Below are 6,908 nucleotides of genomic sequence, written 5' to 3'. Positions count from 1 at the left end.
CTGGCCATCCCACCCTAGTCTTCTATTATGCAATTGGCTTCTCTACTTGACCAGCTCCATATTGTCTGCTCCTTACTATACATGTGGTTGGCAAGGAAAAAGGAAAATGGAGCCGCGGTGTTGAACATGCCTAGCCCCTAGGTAGCCTTTTCCCATTGGAACAGCTGCTAGCATTCACCCATGCAAGCTTCTAGCTTGCTTATCCATGTCTGCAGCTCAGTTTTACAGGCTGCTTTGTGTTAGAAAAGAAACTATTTTGGGGCTACTTTTCATTAAAAGGAAAACCTTACCTAGGACTTCCTTATCCTTGCTAAATTCCTTATGCTTCCTTACCCTAAATAATTTCTTTTTAACTCCTATATCAATAGCCATACTGGGTGCTGAGGGCATCTTCTGCAGGGCTCCTGATGCAGCAGGAGAAAAGTAATGCTCAGTGTTCCCATCTTGGGTTCAAGTCAGAGCTGCTGAAGTTCCAGTCATTGGGCCCTTGGGCTCTGCAGCAAGACCAGTATCCCTAAGCAAAGTCAATGAGCTTCTGGAGGTCAATATTGTCATGGTAGGTCTTGACATCGTGGTTGCTAAAGTGGTTGAGCTGGTCTTGAATTTAGTCTTTGAAGACAAAGACCAGGATCCCTATTGCCAGCTCCAGGAAGAAGATCAGGCCAAAGAATATGGAGAAAAACTTGAACAGAATGGTGTTCTCCTAGAGGTTCCTGATACAGTCAGCAAAGCCTGGCACCAACATGATGCTTCCAACAACCACAAATGGCCACCCAGCTCTGTCAGCCCTGATCACCCCAGGCCCAGAGGCTGATGGCAGGAACAGGGACCCCAGCACCCAGAAGACCAGGTTGAAAGCAAACAGGAAGTATTTCCCACATTAGCAGACCTCAGTTTCCTGGAAGTGCCCATTCTTGCCAGGCATGGGCAATAGCCATCCACAGGCCCAGGAACCAGAGCTGAGATCTGGAGGCTGGGCTGACTCCTCCCACTCCTGTGGGCCACCCTGGGCTAGAACTGCCTGCAGCCTAGCCTGGAGGCTGTGGCTTCATGCCCTGACCCACAATCTTCTTAAAAAGAAAGCTGGTAGATTGCTACCACCCTGCCTTCTACCTTTGACCCACAAATAATGTTTTGCAAGATTACATGAAATTTCTAAGCATTTCTGCTTACAAGTGTAAAGTATCCAGTTACTCTTCACAAGGACATAGGAAAGGAGAGTTCTCCATTCTGATGTGTGACAATTACCCTAGCTCTGTTCTCTTTCATGTCAAACACCTCAATTCACCCTGATAGAATAACTTACTATATAAACTTTACCCTACTTATTGAAACACAACTACCCAATAGACAAACATTTCTAGTAGTCTAGAACCAACAAGGAAATGAGAGACAATGAACTTGACACTGTCATATCACCAATCCAAATTCTTTTTATTACATTATCACAGAAGAGCTGGACAGCCGCTCTACAGATTAAGATTGTGCTGTGCAGCTGTGCTTTAATTATAAAAACATCTCAGTGAAATCAAAATGTGGATAAATAATAAGAATATGAATATCACATAATGGGATTTGTAGGCTTGTTAGAAACCTGAAAAGTTAGTTTTGGGTGCTGAATAGTATTTATTTTATTATTTTATTTTATTTTGAGACAGGGTCTCACTTTTTTGCCCAGGCTGAAGTGCAGTGGCCTGATCTCTGCTCACTGCAACCTCCACCTCCCGGGTTTGAGCGATTCTCCTGCCTCAGCCTTAACGGTAGCTGGAACTACCAGTGCATGCCACCACACCCAGCTAATTTTTATATTTTTAGTAGAGACAGGGCTCTACCACGTTGGCCAGGCTGGTCTTCAACTCGTGACCTCAAGTGATCTGCCCACCTCAGCGTCCCAAAGTGCTGGGATTACAGGCATGAGCCACAATGTACTTGTACTTATGATCAAGTTCCAAAGGAATAGTTTTTATACTTATTTTTCTATCATCTACCATTAGTGAAGAGTCCATCAGAAGGCACTGATTCTCTTTTAGCACTCCTGTGCCCATATAGTAGCTGGTTAATGCAGACATGACCACCCCAGGCCTGATATTGTAAAGGAGGGGATGTTCACGAAACCTCGGAAAAAGGAAATCATGTAGAGAGCGCTGTGTTGGCAGCAGCTGTAACTTTTGGTCAGGGAGGCAGCCATTCCTGCAGCATTCCTACAGGAAGGAAGCCAGGGGTAAAAAACTCAACCTCAAAACTGGCTGTACCTGTAGTCCCAGCTACTCGGGAGACTGAATCAGGAGGACTGTTTGAGACCAGAAGTTTGAGGCTGTAGTACAATATGATCACCTTTGTGAAAAGTCACTGCACTCCAGCCCAGGGAATACAGGGAGACTTTTCTCTAAAAACTAGCAACAATAATAACTCAACCTTTTTATTCCTACCTTCCTCTGATCTCCTACCAGGGATCCCCATTGGTCAAATCCAAATTGAAGCCAGAGAGCAAGTAAATCCATTAAAGCATCCCAAGCAGGCCAAATTTCCAGGGTCAAGAACAGGATGGAGACGTGTAGAGAATGAACCTGGAGAGGCAAACAGAAGATATTCAGCACAAACCCTATGAGATGGGTAATATTATTATATCCATTTCATATATGTAGGAATTGAGATGCAGAGGGGTTAAATAATGTGCCTATAGATAACAGGGGGATAAAAGTGGCATTTAAATCCAGAGTCTGTGTTTAATCACTGTCTATACTGCTACTACTTTTTTCTCCATGATGTCTCCCACATAGTGCCATATGGAATAGAGGTCCTCAATAAATACATTTTAAAAGAAAAAAGAAGCAAAGAGGAGATTCAGTAAGCTATTTATGAAGACTTAAAGTTAGTTCTGTAGAACAGTGGTTGCCAGCCTTTTTGGCATCAGGGATTGGTTTCATGTAAGACAATTTTTCCACGACAGGAATAGGCAATGGTTTGGGGATAAAACTGCTCCACCTGAGATCATCAGGCATTAGAGTCTCATAAGGAACATTTGACCTAGATCCCTGAATGTGCAGTTCATAATAGGGTTCAAGCTCCTATAAGAATCTAATGCCACTGCTGATCTGATAGGAGGCAGAGCTCAGGTGGTAATGCTTGCTCACTCACCATTCACCTCCTGCTGTGAAACCCAGTTCCTGATAGGTCAGTACCAGTCTGTGGACTGGGTTTCTGTGGGCTGGGGGTTGGGGACCCCTGCTGTATTAGTCCATTCGCATGCTGCTCTAAAAAACTACCTGAGACTGGGTAATTTATAAAGGAAAGACAATTTATTGACTCACAGCTCCACAGGGCTGGGGAGGCATCAGGAAACTTAGAATCATGGCAGAAGGGGAAGCAAATACATCCTTCTTCACATGATGGTAAGGAGGAGAAATGCCAAGCAAAAAAGGGATAAGCCTTTTATAAAACCATAAGATCCCATGAGAACTCACTATCATGAGAACATCAGCTCCTTTCCACATCTTCTAGCATCTACCATTCTTCTTTCTGTCTCTGTGGATAGAAGAAATACTTTATCTGAACTAAATTTAAGAGAATTTAATTGAGCAATGAACAATTCACAAATCGGGCAGCTTTTCCAGCCAGAGTGGGCTCAGAGACTCCAGTGCAGCCATGTGGTGGAAGAAGATTTATGGACAGAAAAAGGAAAGTGATGTACAGAAAACAGAAGTGAGGCACAGAAACAGCCTCACTGGTTACAGCTTGGTGTTTGGCTTATTTGAACATAGTTCAAACCATTGGCTACAGTTGATTGGCCAAAACTCAGTGACTGGCACAAGTGTAGGCTACGGTCTGTTTACACCTCCACTTGTTACAGTTCACTATGTACATAGAAACCCTTAGACCAAACTTAAAATATGTAAGGAGGCAGCTTTAGGCTAAACTTGATTTAACACTATGAATTTCACTATGTACCTCATGTGAGTGAAATCATACAATATTTTTCCTTTTGTGTCTGACTTACTTCACTTAGCATAATGTCTTCAAGATTCATCATTCAAGATTCATGTTGGAATTTTATTCCTTTTTTGAGGTTGAATAATATTTCATTGTACATATAGACCACATTTTCTCTAGTCATTCCTCCATCAAAGGGACATTTGAATTGTTTCCACCTCTTGGCTATGGTAAATAATGCTGCTATGAACACTGGCGTACAAATACCTGTTTGCTAAGAATTAAAAGTGCTCTTGTTTTTAATTCTTTTAAGTACATACTCAGAAGTGAAATTTCTGGATCATATTGTAATTCTATGCTTAATTTTTTGAGCAAGCCTTATACCATTTTTCCATAACAGCTGCACCATTTTAGATTCCCACTAGCAATGCTCATGGATTCCAATTTCTCCACTTCTTCACCAGCACTTTTATTTCCTGGAGTTTGTTTTGGTTTGTTTATTATATCTATCCTAATGGGTGTGAAGTGGCATCTTGTTGTAGTTTTCATTTGTATTTTCCCAGTGATTACTGATATTGGGCCTCTTTTCATGTGCCTACTGGTCATTTGTGTCTTCTTTGGAGAACTGTCTATGCAAGTAATTTACCCCTTTTTAAATCAGATTATTTGCTTTTTTTGTTGTTGAATTGTAGAAGTTCTTTATATGTTGTGGGGATTAATCTCTTATCAGATATATGATGTGGAGATATTTCCCCCATTCTGTGGGTTGTCTTTTCATTGTCAATAATATCTTTTGATACACAAAAGTTCGTATATTAAAAGTTTTATAAAGTCCAATTTATCTATTTTTTCTTTTGTTGCCTGTGGTTTTGCTGTCATATCCAAGACATCATTGGAAAATCCAGATTGACTGCTCAATAAATACCTTTTGAGGATCAAACACCCAAACATTAAGAGCTAAAACTATAAAACTCTTAGTTGATCATAAAGAAAAAGCTTCTATTTACAGAATTAGGTACTGAGAGGGCAACAACAACAACAAAAAGCTAAATCTTCCTTTCAAGGTCAGTAGGCAAAGTGTGATACAGAAGCTAATGCAAACAAGAAACAAACGTGCTGTCAAAAATGACATATCAAGTGCTTTTGGAAAGTTGAAAGGAATGGCAGGTCAGGGAGGATTTCATGAATGCCATTTGAGCAAGCTTTTGAGGGATATTTAGAACTTGGACTACGGACCATGAATATAAATAGGCTGAAAGCATATTGTTGGCATGCATGGGAACTAGTGGTAGTTCCGTAGCTAGCATGTTGAGTATGTATGTATAAAGGAAGAGCAGGAGTTAAAGCTGAAAATACAAGCCTGATGCATGCATGGGAGAGAGAACAAACCAGATGATACTTAAATCTAAGACATCCCTAGTACGAGCACTCCAAATTACCTTTCTGGGATATTAACATTTCTGTTAATAACCAGAAACCTGGGAAATCTATCCTTTCATAGACTACTAAGAACACTCGCCCTTGCAAAATGAAATTTTTCTAAAAGAAAAGGAAACGTACACAAATTCTTGTGGTTTGTAGTTTCACCTTGTTCCGTAGTAGGCTTGGGAAGGATCACCTGGCATTCCTTGGTCCCAGGCTGGTTTAGGAGTTCCTCTTAGGTCTAATAACCTTGTGTTTCAGCTAAGCTGCTGCAGGAGGCTGAAACCTAACTGTGTTGTATTACTAAAGCCTAGATGGCTTTCCACAGCAAGTGAGCTGCAGATGCTAAGGTCTTTGGTCTGGATCTCCCCACATTTTCCATTAAGGGTCATCCTGCTAGTTCTGAGTAGGCTCTCTCAGTTTAGCTTCCCACAGGCTCCACAGCTTCCCACAAGTACTATGTAACAATTTAGGGAAAACCCAAGCATTTCTTCTGAGACGTGTGACAATATTAGCATGTCTTTAAAAGCAATTTGTAAAAACATACAAAAGGGTACATGTTGTCTGTAAAACATTTCAGCATACATAGGTAAACAATAATAATTGTTATTAAAGCTACCACAATCTATTGAGAGATCATCTCTGTTTACAGTCTGGTATTTATTTGTTTGAATCTTATTCTATGCATATGTATCACATACATCCTAAAAGTCCTGCTTTTAATAAGTCCAATGGCTGTGTCTAGAAGTCCTCCAAGAAGTGCCTCTCTTGTACTTGAAAAACCTCCTTAGGACTGGTTTTCCTTGTCTGCCAAGTGGCGAGAATAAAAATAAACACTCAAATAATGTCTATTGTCATTAGCATTATTATTAAACCAGTCTTTCAGCTTCAGTCATCACATGGCTGTATTTCTGTCTGGCAGCAGCTTCCCCTCATTCAAATCCCCTGCCTGAGAGCCCTTTGACAAAGCCTCATACTGGCCGCTGCATCTAATGCAAAAAAAAACCTTAACATCGTTGCCAAAGGATATTGTCCATCCAAAGCCCCTAGTTCTTCCAAACCTCCCAGTGCTCTGTTATGAACAGAAGTCGGGAAAAGAGCCCACTTCGGACCACATGTGATTAATGAGCTTTGCAGAGAAGCTCCATCTTCATCAGAAGTGGATTCACTGTGAAGTTAATGAACTTAGGCTTCAGTTTCATTTATTTGCATGGGCTCTTTCCAAGACCATGGTAAAGGTCCTGGAAAGGGTGTGTTATCTTCATAATTAAGACTGCCACATCCTTTGTTAGCTTCCTCTCTACGATGTTTCCTCTGTGCTAACGGGCCATAGTGGCTGTAGGAATTTTAAGGATCCAGCAAAGGAGACTGAGTGCAAATACACTTCATTTATGCTTATTGGGATGCAATCAGGTAGTCTCTAATCACTTTGATGTATAGCTAACTTATTTAGTTATATTAAGACATTCAGGTTTTGGAATGGGCTCCAAGAATATTCCAGCCACCATGGTGTGGACTTCCCAGTGTCATAATATGAAGGCACAAGACAAGCGGTG

The 6,908-nt window shown here is 41.1% G+C and overlaps 1 pseudogene; it reads right to left on the bottom strand.

Moving 5' to 3' along the window:
• Nucleotides 1-361: 361 nt before the first annotated feature.
• On the bottom strand, nt 362-925 carry LOC101030815 (tetraspanin-17 pseudogene; annotated as a pseudogene).
• Nucleotides 926-6,908: the final 5,983 nt, after the last annotated feature.

Source organism: Saimiri boliviensis, chromosome 3, assembly GCF_048565385.1.
Source record: "Saimiri boliviensis isolate mSaiBol1 chromosome 3, mSaiBol1.pri, whole genome shotgun sequence".
NCBI lineage: Eukaryota > Metazoa > Chordata > Mammalia > Primates > Cebidae > Saimiri > Saimiri boliviensis.
Note: the sequence above shows the minus strand (reverse complement) of the source record. Positions and strands in the feature narration are given on the sequence as shown.